The sequence below is a fragment of the Canis lupus genome, chromosome 35, assembly GCF_003254725.2.
Source record: "Canis lupus dingo isolate Sandy chromosome 35, ASM325472v2, whole genome shotgun sequence".
In the NCBI taxonomy this organism is placed as follows: domain Eukaryota; kingdom Metazoa; phylum Chordata; class Mammalia; order Carnivora; family Canidae; genus Canis; species Canis lupus.
In genome coordinates this window covers 23,643,882-23,659,440 of record NC_064277.1, presented here as the reverse complement: position 1 = coordinate 23,659,440, position 15,559 = coordinate 23,643,882, and the positions used below count along the sequence as shown (strand labels likewise).

At 39.3% G+C, this 15,559-nt stretch overlaps 1 protein-coding gene across 5 annotated transcripts in view; it reads right to left on the bottom strand.

Annotated features, from left to right (window-relative positions):
• Positions 1-15,559, bottom strand: part of CARMIL1 (capping protein regulator and myosin 1 linker 1) — a 311,565-nt gene that overhangs the window by 47,219 nt on the left and 248,787 nt on the right. The window lies entirely within an intron of this gene.

Sequence of the window (15,559 nt, the reverse complement as noted above, 5' to 3'; positions counted from 1 at the left end):
CTTATCTTCTCTTCAGAGTATGTCTCATGTGCAAGGCTTTGGCATCTAAGAACAGAGCTCTAATCCTGAATCTGTCACTTATGGGGTTGTGGGACTTTGGCCAATGTTTTTGTAATGTCAAGTTGTTGTTGTTGTTTGTCTATGTGCTCATAGGCTGTTTATTTGTCCAAGAGTAAGGAGGAGAGAGGATGAGGAGAAAAACCGATGCCCCAAGGTGGTAGAGCTGAGGGGAGACATGAACAGAAAGGCTCCTCCTCTTTCTCTTGTATGGACTCCAGAGAACTCCAGCTTCATAGGAGACCTCTGAGGGTGGCGTAGGGGCCTCTAAGAGGCCTGGCAGTTGTCGTCTGGGGTCAAGATCCCCACAGGGGCAGGTCCCAGGTTCAGAATGGCTACACACTTGAGATAGAGCATGAACTGGGGTGGGGGGCGGGGGGTGGTGTGCGCAGGGCAGAGGGAGAGGGAGAAGCAGACTCCCCGCTGAGCAGGAAGCCCAATGCAGGGCTCTATCCCAGGACCTTGAGATCATGACCCTAGCTGAAGGCAGATGCTTAACCAACCGAACCACCCAGGCGCCCCCAAGACTAGTTTTCTAGTTCGTAAAATAATTTGTTGTGAAGATTAAATAAGATAAAATGAATATTAACTGCTAATAGTGCCATTCAATAGCCTCACAGTGCTTCTATAACTGGTAGTGATTATGAACAATAGTGATTCTATCATCTTTCCATTTCCTGTTCCCAAGATAATGACTGGGGGGTGAGGATGCATGTGTAAGCAGTAGGCTTATAAGAGCCAAAAGCTGGGAACAATCTAAAAGCTTTGATAGGGAAATGGATAACTCAAATGAAATACAGCAAAATGATGGAACAGCAGTTTTAAAAGAGGAAAAAAAGTTTTATGTGTAACAACATGAACAAATCTCAAAAGATAATAGTGAATGAAAAATACAAGTTTTAGAAAAATATGCACGGCATGATGCCACTTATGTAAATTCTAAACCATACAAAATAACACTAAATATTGTTCATGAATCCATGTATGTCTGAACATACAAAATAAACAGGAAGTGTCCCAACCCATGACAGTGGTAAGGGAAGGAGGAGAAGAGAGATTGTTGGTAGCGGTGGAAGGAGGCTACCACTTTATCAGGAACATTTTATATTATTTAAGATTCAACAAATATTTACTGAGCACCTACAGCTTACCAGGCAATCTTGAGAATGGCATAGCAGTAAATAAGGTAAAGTTGGGTCTCTGGGCTCCTAGAGTTTACATTCTGGTATCAAAAAAATATACTGCTGGGGCGCATGGGTGGCCAGTTAAGCATCCAACTCTTGTTCTCATGCATGTGAGTTCAGCCCCTCAATGCGCTCTATGCTGAGCATGGAGCCTACTTAAAAAAAAAACACACACACAAGCAACTCAGGGTTGTTTTTTATGTGCAAGTATTTTATAAGCATTATGACTGCTGTGCCGTGTTTCAAGAGGAGAAACCATCTTAACATTTAGTAGCTCCAAAAAGCCAAATTAAAACAAAAACTTGGCACCATGTCTACCTTCTTCATCTTGTTTACCAAGAAACTCACATGTGAGAGGTTAAAAAAAATTATCATGAACCTTGATGGGGTTTACTCTATTTATACAAATGTCTTGGTAGTGATTTTAGCACTTCCTTCTATCAAAGCACAGAGATTGAGTGAACTGAACTACAGCTTTAATCCAGTGCCCCTCCCCCACAACACAGAGTTTATAGACTAGGGCACAAACATAAAAATGGAAGTACATGATCTATTTTAAAGATGAATCCCTGAAATTAGATATATTTATTTTCATGAAAAATTTTTTCTATTGTCCTTATTTTCCCATTTCATGTTGAACTGATAAAAACTTTCCTCATGGACCCTCATGGCTCATGCGTCCACTTCTTCAACCAATAAGCTCTTCACCTACATATACCTGCTCTCCTCCAGCCAACTATGTATTCTATTCTCAAATTTCAAAACAAATAGTATAAGACATGTGTGCTCTTGACATAGGTCCCTTAATTATTAACATTTTGTCACATTACTTCATTTAATTTCTTTCTTTCTCCCTCCCTGTCTCTAACACATATGCACGCACATTTTTGGTTGAATCATTTTAAAGTTTTTGACATCTTGACATTTCACTTTCAAATACTCCCGCAAGAACACTTTCTCCTACAGAACCATACACGATGATCACACCTATTAATAGCAATTCTACAGTTTCTAATGTACACACTATGCTCCGTATTCAAATTTCCCCAGTTGTCCCTCAAATGCCTTGGAGCGCCCCTGCCTGTTGGATGCAGGATGTAAGGAAGAACTCACCACAGTGTGTCCTATGTCTCCTGAGTTTCTCTTCCTAGGGTGTCTTCCTCTCCCCATGACCAATCCTACTTTTCTTTTCCATGATTCTTTCTTGAGCAATTCAGGTCAATTGTTTCACAGACTTTCCCATATTCTCCATTTACCTGGAGATTGGATTCAGGCGAGCCATCACCCCCCCTCGTCCCCCCACCACTGCCACACAGATGATGCTGTGAACTAATGGCTGAATCACAGGTGGCACCCACATCAGGTTGTTCCACTGTTGGTAACACTAAGGTTGGTCATTTGGTTAGGTTGGGACTTCCAACCACTTCCTTATAAGGTTACATTTTCCCTTGGTAATTAATAATACATCTTTGAAGTGATACTTTTGTTTCATGGTGATGGCCCCATTTTCAAACAACCATCAACAATCCTTGCCTGAATGAATGAATACAACAGAGGCTACCAAATTGTACCTTTCCGCTTCTATCATCATTCCTACATTTATTAGGTACTGTTTCCCTGCAAAGATCAACTATTCCTTAAAAAGTCCTCTGTATCCTCTCCTCTTTTATTTTCTTGGTATTGCTATGGACTTGTGGATTCTTAAAAATTAATTCAATGTATCATAAACTATTACTGTCCTTATTCTTTTTGGTGCCAGAGTGTCCCAGGGGAAGCCATTTCAATCTGGACTTTGTAGCCTTTGAAATGATCCCATTGGAGTTGGAGCCAATCCTTGCTTTTTGATACAACATATGCTAGGCTCACCTTGTGCTTTTCTGTGCACTTTTAAAAAGTAATTTCTATGCATTTCTATTTTTAAAAAGTTGAGCTGGTGTAGAGCTCAATGAGAAAAAAAAAGATTGCCTAATCCCTTCTATAATGATGGTTGGACAGGAACAAGTTTTAAACTCTAGGGAGGGTAGGGGTACATAAGCCATAACTCTGAGACAGCTGCAATAAATCTGTGGACAAAAGAAGAACAATACGTAGAGATTTAGTGAGATTTAGTGGGGCTATTTCCCAGTGAACACAACATTAAATTCAGCTATTCATATCACCCTTATTAACTTATAAGTTATAACATATAACTTATAACACCCAAAGTCTCATTTCATATAAAAGTTAAAATGGCATCACGGTGTTAAAACAAAAGCATTCAGAGAGCAGCCCTGATGAGAGGCTATTGTGAAAGTCACAGCAAGGAATGATTTGTACATTAATGTGGATCCCTTCCTTAGCTTCCAGATCTGTGTTTTTTTTTTTTTTTTTTTTGATGCGAGAAAATTAAAAATCTTTATCTTCTTAGCTCTGTCCTGTTTTCTCCAGGAAACAGTTAATGGCTCACTTTTCAATCATTTGAACTCTTCTTGCAACTGATGCCAAAGTGAAGTTTCACACTTGAATGTGAAAAAGTAGCTATAAAAAAAGTAGCTTTAAAAAAGTAGCTATAATTTAATGCATTTTCCTTAAGGGCTGTCCAAAGAATGAAAGCACTTGGTACTGCTTTCAAGCAAGTATTTTACCTTGAGAGCCCGTGTTGGTGCTGCTGGGCACAGAAGCATGATGCTTATGAACACAAGTACCAGGTATGGTCCCCTTGCAGTGTTATTATAAAAAAGCAAAGTTTATTTGCACTATTAAGTGCAATGCTTTGCATTTTACTGCACTATTAAGCACAATGTTATTCTAATAGTCATGAAAAGTTGAGTAACAATTTGCCTTTTTTAATTGCAAAAGAATAAATAAATAATGAGGGAGTCTTCACCAAGTATTACCTTTAAGAGAGATATTTAAGTCTAGATCTTTGGAAAGTCCATGTGAAAATGGAAGGCAGGAATGAGGCAATCGGGAGACTTAAAAAATTCGCCTTTGGAATGGACATCAGGGCTCAGTGTCACCAAGATGAATAATCAAACTTAGCCTAAAATGCTTAATGTAACACATTTACTCTGTCCATAGGATTTTAGCCCTATAAAGATGACAAAGATTAATCGTTCCTACCACCACCACCAAAAACCAGATTCAATCCTATAACAAAATGGAGCACCTGGGTGGCTCAGTTGGTTAAGTAAGCATCTGACTCTTGATCTCAGGGTTATGAGTTTTTCAAGCTCTGCATTGGTACCACACTGGGCATAGAGCCTACTTAAAAAAAAAAAGAAAGCTTAAAAAAAAAGGCTTTAAATCCTTTAAAAATTTACTCTACTACTGGTTTAAAAATCTTAAGTCCAGTAAATCCCACTGGTGCTAGTAAAAAGAATAGATGGTGGTTGAAGGGCTGTAGTGGTCAATCAGCAATCAGGAGATGTGGTTCTGACTGGATCTCCAAGTTCTTTTAAGACTGACTCTTCAAACTCCTTGTCCTACATCTTCAACCTCAGACTGAACTTAAGGTAAAGATGGCTTACCACCCAAACTCTGTAAAAACCCGATCTGGTTTGGAAACCAAGATCTTTGTCATGTTTGGTTCAACATCCCTTCTGAATAGACTCTCCAGTGAGATTCTTAAAAGAGAATGGATTCTTAAGTCATCTCTAAATTACAGATCCATTCCTTTGATAATTATTTGCTCACAGCCTTCAGTCATCCTTATTAACACAGTCTGCTTCATCTATGAGGAAATATGTCAAAAAACAAGGTGATCTTTTTTGCCCCTTGTGATTTTTCATCGGCTTTGGTTTCATTTTAAAGTGAGTTAACTATATGCAACCCAAGCTACAGAGAACACTTAGATAAACAGTCTATTAGACACTCCTTAATGTGCCCACTATGGTGTTGTATTATAGCTAAAGAAGACTGGCTTTCTAGAGCACATGGGTACAGTCTTTACCTGTTGTTCAATATTAACTATATAGCAAACCCTACACAAATACCTTTCGAACGTTTAAGATTTCAGTATCAAATAACTGCATACAGGTGGTCAATTTATTCAGTTACCTGGGTAGTCAAGGCCACATAGTACACAATGAGAAGAATTTCTGTGGTTTTGCCAAGGCTGTGACAGAGAATGCTCTAATGTCTGTTTTAGAACAAGACCATTTGGCCATGTCAATTGGGTATGGCCTTTGGAGATTTCAACAGAGTACTTGCTCAAGGGCTGGAGTAGATTTGAAGCTGCTTGGTTGCAGGTATCCACCCTAGAGCTCAGCTCTGATTAGGTGGTCTTCTGAGCCAGAAAAATGGTCATGTAGATCAATTTTGATAATCAGATGTTAGGTCTGAAGCTCTGGCATGAGTTTGGCTAAGGCTCCCCCTTACCCAACAAGCAGAACAGAGCACCATGCAGGCATAACTAGGAACTGATCCTGAACTTTGCTATAACTTTCTTGTGTTATTTTTTAACCTCTCTTTAACTCTGTTCACTCACTTTACCTATACATTACTAAAGGTGCCACCTAAGTAGTTTCTCAAGGAAAGCAGTACATGTATAACTCCAAGAAGCAACTATATGAATGAGGTTACACAACTGAAACTAAAATTTATAAAAGAAATGCAGTTATATCTGGAGTGTAGAAGTCATTTGTTTTTGGTCTAGTTTCCAAGTGTGGTTTTCAGTATGAAAGTCAGTAGGAGAATTTTCGGCAAAATATGCATCAAAGGTCAAAGCTAAAAACCATTTACGTTAGATTTTGATTTTGTTAAGGAATAGGCTAAGGGTACCTAGGCGGTTCAGTTGGTTAAGAGTCTGCCTTGGGCTCAGTTCATGATCCCAGGGTCCTGGGATTGAGCCCCATGTTGGGCTCCCTGATCAGTGGGGAGTCTGATTCTCCCTCACCCTTTGCCCCTCCCCCTACTTGTTCTCTCTCTCAAATAAATAAAATCTTTTAAAAAATAAACAATATATAAACAAGCTAAGAGATCTTTGTGAGCTCTACAAGACTGTGATATGGCCTCCAGCCTCTTTGTCACACCCCTCTATCCCTGCCATACCATAATACCACAAGAGTCCCTCAACCTGGATGTTCTCCCCTCAGTCTGAGCCTCTGTGTACACTCCTCTCTGCTACATTTACTTACTCATTCTCCCAGCCAACCTCTCTTCAAATACCATCTTTCACTGTCCCAATAGTCACCGAGGGCCCACTGTGTGCCAGGCATGATGCTCAGAACCTTCCTCCAGGATGCCTTCCTTGAAAACACCCTTCCCCCAAGGTGGGCTGGGCACCCCTTCTCTGCTTCCAGGGCAAACCACACACCCTCGCAGAGCACTCTCCCACCACATCTAACATGTCACTCTATTCATGTACAACCGCCTCAAGCCAAAAATGAGCTGAGACCCACTGAGAACAGCAAAATTTGTGTGGGAGGGAAGGAGTAAATCAGGACCAAGAAGTAAAAGAAACAAAGCCCAAATTAAGGCTGCATACAAGAAACTATACTTCTGTAGCCCCTGAACACTTTTTAAAAAATATTTTATCTATTTATTTGAGAGAGAGGGAAAGAGATAACAAGAGAGAGCATGAGAGGAGGGCAGGGAGACATAGAAGCAGACTTCCCACTGAGCAAGGAGCCTGACACAGGGCTGGGTCCCAGGACCCTGAGATCATGACCTGAGCCAAAGGCAGATGCTTCAATAACTTGAGCCAGCCAGGAGCCCCAGACTGACCTGCCTTGTATATGGAATGTATTTATGTCACAACCTAATGGATGTACATGTGTGTATAACTGAAGCAAACACGCAATGTAATCTGGTACTTCATATTCACACTTAATGTTTCATTTCTGAGGAGTGTCTTTAAACTCCTGGTCAAAACCATCCCATTGATTTGATGAGTCACCTGTGGGATGTGACAGAGGATTCCAAGATGCATTCTGTACTAATTCAAGCCTTTCTGGATGACCTCATTTCGGTGGCAGACTCCCATCTTTCCAAACCTAAGCAAATACATGTGTGGGATTTACACGGATGGTAGTGCTGTGGAAACTGGCTTTGCCACTTCTGCCTTTCAGCAGAGCAAACTTGGTGGGGGATGTCTTGGTTTCTTTGCCTTCCATTTCCAGCAAGAAGCTGGGAATATCGTACACAGTGGATGAACAATAAGCATCTATTAAATGAATAAATGGCCTGCTAGTCTATATTTTTAGTTCAAAGAGTCATTCGATAGCTCATAACCAGCTAAGAGTTCATGAATGAGAAATGCTCCTGTATCCTCCCTGGGCTCCTGTGCCAGCAGATACCTTGTTCCTGTCTCTGTCTCTCTCCCAGGGTAAGCAAGCCCCCTTGAAGGACCGCCCACTTCCTTCTTCTTTAGACAGACACAAACATATATACACACATACTTAGTATCCAAAGACACTGTGTTCTTTCACGATTTGAATACAGTCCTTAAAGAGGACATCTTTCATCCTGCAGGGATCTGACCTTTGGTCTCCACTGGCAAGCAGTGATAATCTGGAGCTTTCTGATGGAAGGAAGAGGTTGTCAAAACAAATGCGCATAGTCCACAAACATGAGGTTACTAAAGTTGCAAAGTGGAACTGATTTTAGAGAAATTACCAAATACTGGTTCTACTGTACTATCCCAGGAGTTACTAAATCTGTGATTGCTTATAAGGGACTTAGCTAGTTAGCACTTTACTAGAAAATGTCCTGTTTAAGGAAGTATAAGTAACTCCTCTGTCATCTATAACCCCCCCCCCCCATGTAAACAATGGTATGGTTTTGGTTTGTTTCATCAATCCACAGGCTATTAGGGTCATTTGCTTAATTTAATTCATGAGGGAAACCAAAATTATCTTTTATATTTACCATTACATGTTAGAATAGAGCTCAGAAGAATCATGATATCCTCTGCAAGTCAGATGCCCAGTTTTGATGCTGGTTTTGGAATGCCCTGACTAGTCACAACTAGTTAATGTTCTAAGTTATTTTATGGTGCCAGTTAAAAATTAGAAGATTAAGAAAACTGTCAGCCGCCAGGGAATGGCAGCCTCTTTAGGGATTTGCAGGGTACCCCTGGCATTTCCACAAAGGACTGCCACAAAAATTACTAGAACTTTGAGAAACACACTACCTGCTCTGGCTGAACTATACAGATTGTGCTATAGGTTTGAAAATTAAAATGTGGAAATTAAGAGGTTTTCTTGGGCTGCTTTCCAGTGGTTATAAAGTCAAACCTCCATTTCCCATAATGATATCAATAAGGAAATGACATTACAGAATAAATAAAATCATAAGAAGAAGCCAATAGGGCTTGAACACAGTGCAACTAATTTACATGAGGTATCGACTCAATGAACTATACTTGGTACTGTTGTTAATAGATTAGTTCAACTAATAACTGCTGATACTTGAAAGTGGGGTGGGGTTTTTTTTTGAGGGGATTTGTTTTTAAAAAGTATTTTGACCAAGACAAACAGATCTTCACTACATTTTAATCTGTATTAAAAGGCTTAAAAATTAGGGGTACCTAGGTGGTTCAGTTGGTTAAGCATCTGCCTTTGACTCAGGTCATGGTCCCGAGGTCCTGGGATCAAGCCCAGGTCAGTCTCCCCACTCAACAAGGAGCCTGCTTCTCCCCCTCCACTCGTGTTCTCTCTCTCTCTCTCTCATGCTCTCTCAAATAAATAAAAACTTTTTTTTAAAAAAAAGCTTAAAAAATTATATATTAAAATTTGAGGCTGAATTTAAGGGAAAATAATTGTTATTTTCTCATTGAAAAAAGGATTCACAAGATGTACTAATAATTCAAGCCTTTTAAAATTCTTTTCCAAAGAAACAGCAGTAAGTAGATGAACTGCTCCTTTGCATGAATATCTTTTGATTTAAAACTGGTATGACACTCATTAAAATAAATGAAAGAATTACACACAATTAGTGAGTTAGTTATACTACAGAGCAGACACTGGCTCTTCACCCACTTGGCATGGGATCCTAAATGCTGAGCTTCTGTGATTTTTTAAAGGTGGTAAACTATATATAATGATAAATTAAATACTGAGAAATAACTAATCAGTAGAATGCAAACAGCATCCTTCAATACCCCAAAGGCCAATGACAAAGTGAAGTTGAAAGAGACAGCTGGGAATATTGATTTCCTAAGAGCACCTGATTGCAGGAAAGAACAGATGGTCTACGGACAATCAAGAGGCTAAGTAAATACACGTTTCAGCATGACATAGAAGGCATGTGTGTTGGGATTTTAAGTATGTAGGAAAGCTAATTAATCACTGTCACCAACAAAATAGCACATGGAAAGGCAAGTAATATTCCAGGTAAGCCCAAAGTGGGCAGATTCAAGTCTACCAATTGAGCATGTCAGATTTTTGACCCAGTGGTTTCCAATAACGTTTAAAACCTGAAGGCTTAGGTTATGTTTATACAGCACATGTCTTTCATTTGGGTTCCTGTTCACATGTCAATTTAATCTGGAATTAGTAAGCAGACGTGTTACACAAAGCAATGCAAGTCTAATTAAATCTAACTCAAGATTTAATTCTGGATGTAAGAAATATGCCATATATGACATCCATATACTATGATACCAAACTGCCTGCCTTTGGGTGACCTCAGGTCACTTGGACAAGTTGCTTAACTTGCTCTATGCCTTGTTTCCCCACTTGTTCTTAACTGTTCTATGCCTCAGTTTCCCCACTTATAGACACAAGATAGCAATGATATCTACCATTCATAGGTGATTGTTTAAGGACTGAACTGCTTACTCTTCATAAAGAGTGAAGAATAGCACCTGGCACATTATAGGGACTTCATCTGTGTGTTAAAGAAATGAACACGACTTTTTAAACCATCTGATTTTCTCCTTGGAGTAAAGTGACATCAGAATCTCTGGGGCTATGAGAGTGGACACAGGCTGGAAGTCTGCAGGTTATTCTGATGGCTCTCATTCTATCCAGGCCCTCCTCCCCTGACCGCCACCCCCACCCCCACCCCGTGATTCCCATCATATGAACTAGATAACCTCTGAGTTTTTTTCTTTTTTTTAAAGATTTTATTTATTGATTCTTGAGACACAGAGAGAGAAGCAGAGACATAGGCAGAGGGAGAAACAGGCTCTCTGCAGGGAGCTCAATGCGGGACTCGATGCCAGGACCCTGGGATCAAAGCCTGAGCCAATGGCAGGTGCTCAACCACTGAGCCACCCAGGCACCCCCTCTGAGTTTCTTTCTAGCTAAAAGAAAAAGAGAATAATTTGATTGAAGACAGTTTTGCAACTCTGCCCTTTTATTTAAAGAAAACTGCCTTCTCCTTCAACAATTATGAAACTAAGATTGATGAGAAGGTCTCAGACATCCCCCCCAGTGGGTATCAGGGCCTGTCACACCACTCATTCATCCTTATTTCAGCCCTCACTTGGTCAAAGAGTAAGTTTAGGAAATCAGTCTATTGGGACACCTGGGTGACTCAGCGGGTGAAGTATCTGCCTTCGGCTCAGGTCATGATCACAAGGTCCTGGATTGAGCCCTGCATCAGGCTCCCTGCTCAGTGGGGAGTCTGCTTCTCCTTCTGCCCCTGCTCTTCTCCTTCTTCCCCCTGCTCATGCTCTGTATCAAATAAATAAATAAATAAAATATTTTTGAAAAGTTTTTTAAATAAAGAAATCAGTCACATAGATGATTGTTTCCATCTTCAAAAAGGCAATCCTTGAACTCAACTAATATAAATTTCTACCTCTAATTTATAGCACTAAACCTTCCTTAGTGTGATTATAACTCCTCGTTCTTTAAAGAGATATAAGGATTGAAATGGAACTGACTTTTGGACCAAAGAGAAATGGAAGAAAACATGAGACAAGATATCTGGGGGTAGGGGGAAAAAAAGAGATGCCCAGATTGCCTACTAAGTTTGTTAAAGAAATGTTCAAAAATAGATTTAGCAGATGTCATGAACATCATAGGCAAAAACTGCCAGGATCCTGAATCTGTAAGTAGAATTGCTAAGGAGGAGGTTGGTAATGAGTCCAAGTTTCTTTGGAATGCCCTAGGCAAAGTGTCACAGGGCTCTGGGGTATCAATAAACATTTTAGGTAATAGTAAACTTACAGCATCACACTCAACAGTGCTCTTGCTGTGTGTATGGCACAAATTCTACCTGCTGGAGGCTCACAGTTCCATGTGGGAAAGGCTGTATCCATGCATGGATGCACTTGTTCTTCTGGGACCCTTTCACACAATACTTAACCTGTGTCCTATCTTTCAGGATCACTTAAGCCGGAAATGCTGCCAAGGAATATGTACACATTCATTCATTCATTCGTTCATTCATTCATTCAGAAAACCAAAACAGATTAAATCTCTCTCCCTTGCAAATACGTTCTTCAGACCTTTTTAAAATAGCACCATGTGAGGACCTGGATATTTGGTAATAGATATCAATGAGAAATACAAGTGATTTGCCACTTTGATTTTGAGAGATGATAGGAGGGGTAATTTTAAAAGGTGAAACTAATTTTCAAATTAGCTCTGGATTTGTGCCACTGGCTTAGGGTATAAAGTCCAAAGCTGAGAAAATGGATTCTCTTTAGGAAAGGGATCCCTGCACTCAGAAGAGCTGCCACGGCGTACACTGTGGGTGGCTTGGGATCGATGGTCAGGCTGAGGGTATTGGGAAAATCATTACAGTACAAATCCACTGATGTGCACTTTCTCCACACAAATGTTCTTTCCCATTAAACTAACAGTAAACTCAGCTCTGGTTTTCTGCTCCTTAACAAGTAATTAGCTGAGTTAAAACAATGATGAAGGAATTAGTTGGAACAAAAAAATGCTATTTTCAAATTCTGCCCATGTATTGCTCTTTTATAGAGAGCTCCATCCCATGTTTCTCTGTTACCCACTCATACCTAAGGCCCTGCTCCCCCCACCATTCAGCAGGTGCTCAGTCAGGAACAGTCCTCAATGCTTGCCTCCATGGTGGTCAGAACCAGAAAAAAACCACCCTTCTAACTCAGGCCATCCTATGAGCCTGGTTCTGGGAAACCTCTATTTATGCTTCTTAGATCACAGCAACAGGAACATTTTTATAAAATGGAAACCATCCCGTGTTGGGTATGCTTGCAGCATAGTTTTGCCCTTTGCTCCTGATGGTGGTTCTGCATCTCAATTTTAAAATATAACCTGCAATTTAAAAAAAGGTACAGGGGCACCGGGGTGGCTCAGTGGTTGAGCATCTGCCTTTGGCTCAGGTTGTGAATCTGGGGTCCTGGGATCGAGTCCCGCATTGGGCTTCCTGTAGGGAGTCTGCTTCTCCTTCTGCCTATGTCTTTGCCTCTCTCTCATAAATAAATACATAAAATCTTAAAAAAATAAAAATAAAAAAATGGTACAGACTTCTGATCATCAGATACACAAGTCCTAGGAATGTAACATACACTGCTCTAAGTATAGTTAGTACCCTACTGCATATCTGAAAGTTCCTAAGAGTAGATCATAAATGTTCTCACAAAGAACAAAAAGTTTGTTAACTATGTGTTATGACAGATGTTAACTAAATTTACTGTCGTCATTTTACAATATATATGTATATATATCAAATCATTATATTGTATACCTAAAAGTAAAACAACACCAAGATACCTGACAGAAAAAAAAAGAAAAAAGATACCTGACAGGCTCAGTCAGTAGAGCCTATGACTCTTGATCTTGGGGGTCATGAGTTTGAGCCCCACATTGGGTGTAGAGTTACATTAAAAATAAATAAGTAGGGATTCCTGGGTGGCACAGCGGTTTGGTGCCTGCCTTTGGCCCAGGGCGCGATCCTGGAGACCTCGGATCGAATTCCACGTCGGGCTCCCGGTGCATGGAGCCTGCTTCTCCCTCTGCCTATGTCTCTGCCTCTCTCTCTTTCTCTCTCTGTGACTATCATAAATAAATAAATAAATTAATTAATTAATTAATTAAAAAATAAATAAGTAAAGAGGGTCTTGGGTGGCTCCGTTTGTCTGACTCATTATTTAAGCTCAGGTCATGATCTCAGGGTCCTGGGATGGAGCCCTATGTGGGGCTCAGTGCTGGGCGTGGAGCCTGCTTAAGATTCTCTCTATACCTCAGGATGCCTGGGTGGCTCAGCGGTTGGGTGCCTGCCTTCGGCTCAGATCGTGATCCTGGGATCCCGGATTGAGTCCCGTATTGGGCTCCCTGCAAGGAGCCTGCTTCTCCCTCTGCCTATGTCTCTGCATCTCTTGAGTCCGTGTCTCTCATGAATGAATAAATACATACATACATACATAAATAAATCTTTAAAAAAAAAAGATTCTCTCTGCCTCTCCTTCTTGCCCCTACCCCTGCTCATGTGCACTCTCTCCCTTTCCCAAATATATAAATAAATCTTTTTTAAAAAATAAAAAGTAAATAAAACAAAGAGTGTTATATGTCAATTGTACCTTAATAAAAAATAAATTTAAAGAAATGATTTTCTCCTCTATTCTCACCCCACCCACTTTAAGAACCACCTTTTTCTTTCACATGACAAAACCCTAATCAATCATACAAAAACAAAGTTTACACAATGAAACACCATCCTTATAGTGGCTAAGCTAGTCCTTCTTAGCCAACACTCTCAGCCTAAACCACATAACTTATAAATGCAACAAAATACATATTACTAACTCACATTTTCTTTACTCTTTCTGAACTCACACATGACCAAACAATTCTGGCAGAAAACGTGACATGTAGAGTTAATTTTGATTTTAAACCTATTTCCTAAAAAAACAAAACAAAACAAAACCTTATTTTCTATAACATACTTATTTTTTGGGGGGTTAGCCTAAGAGCTTACTGAATAATTACCCTGTGTTAACTTCGATTGCCTCAAGATGCAAACAAAGTAAAAACACTAAAGAAACATTTTACAATATACTGGACAAGCAAGTTATTTAAAAACTTGACAATTCCTCCTACATAGAGTAAATAAATACACTTGTAAGTTTACATAGTTGTATAGCAAATTATCTGCCATCATTAGCTCTACTAGAATGTTATTTGAAAAAGTAGGATTATATTTCTGACTTTCTTTGCTAGCCTCTTTGTATATGATAGGATTTTATCTGGAGGGTTCTCAATTATTTTATTCACCAACTTTAACAGGTAACAATGGCTTATAAATAAGAAACTACTTAAAGCATTATCTTTCCTTCTGGACTAGAAAAATAATAGTGGGCACCTCAGATCCTTGGTTTTGAAAGTTAAAAACAAATATCATTCCTGACATGCCTGAAACTAAAAACTACTAAAATTATTAGTAATTGTAGAAACATTTGGGCAAAGAAGTAGCCCAGATGTTATCTCAGCAGCACTCTCTCAGATTATGAGGAATTCCTAAAAGATGAATTATTTTAGTGAAACATAAAAATATTGAATACGGAGGCACATATAACTGTTATAATGGTAAAGTAAAATGTAACTATGTTAATAATACAAATTCTAAAATAATGAAATAGGAACCTAAGTAAAATTGCCCTTAGAGCAGAAAAAATTTATCAGCAAGCTGAACACTCTAGTTATGTGGCCAGATGAATATACCATGTGAAATTTAGAAAATAAGGAATTGAGACCCACTGCTAGGTAACACTGTATGTATATTCCATCTTCTAAAGCACATCAAGTCAAGGGAATTAAATAGAATATAAACTAAATGGGAAATGCAAATTTAAGAGGATACCCTCAAATTATGTAAGTTAAGAATAGGAAAAAAGCACCATAAGGAAAAAAATGATAGGACCAAGACAGAAATAGTCATTCCACACATTCTGTGTGGGAAAAAGTCCTTCCCACATTTTTAATGGCTTATTTATTTAAAAATATTTTCTTGTTACCAATGACCTTCAAAAGTTAAATAATAAATTTCTCCTAATGAATTTAGGAATTTTTTCCACTGCAGCCACAGGACAGAACCAGGTTTTATGGCTCAGTGAAACTTCCACAATTTGTCCTTGGGAGGGGTGTATGGGAATGCTCTTTAAGAAAAGTTTTAAGAAACAAATAAACCCAAAAGAATGAGCAAAAGAAAAAAAGAGAGAGACAAACCAAGAAATATACTGTTAACTCTAAAGAACAAACTCGTTGTCACCAGAGGGGAGGTTGGTGGAGGGATGGTTGACATAGGTGATGGGGATGAAGGAGGGCACCTGTGATGAGCTCCAGGTGATGGATGAAAGTGCTGAGTCACTATATTGTACACCTAAAACTAATATTACACTGTCTGTTAACATATTGGAATATAGAATAGAATTAAATGAAATAAAATAAAATGAGGTTTTA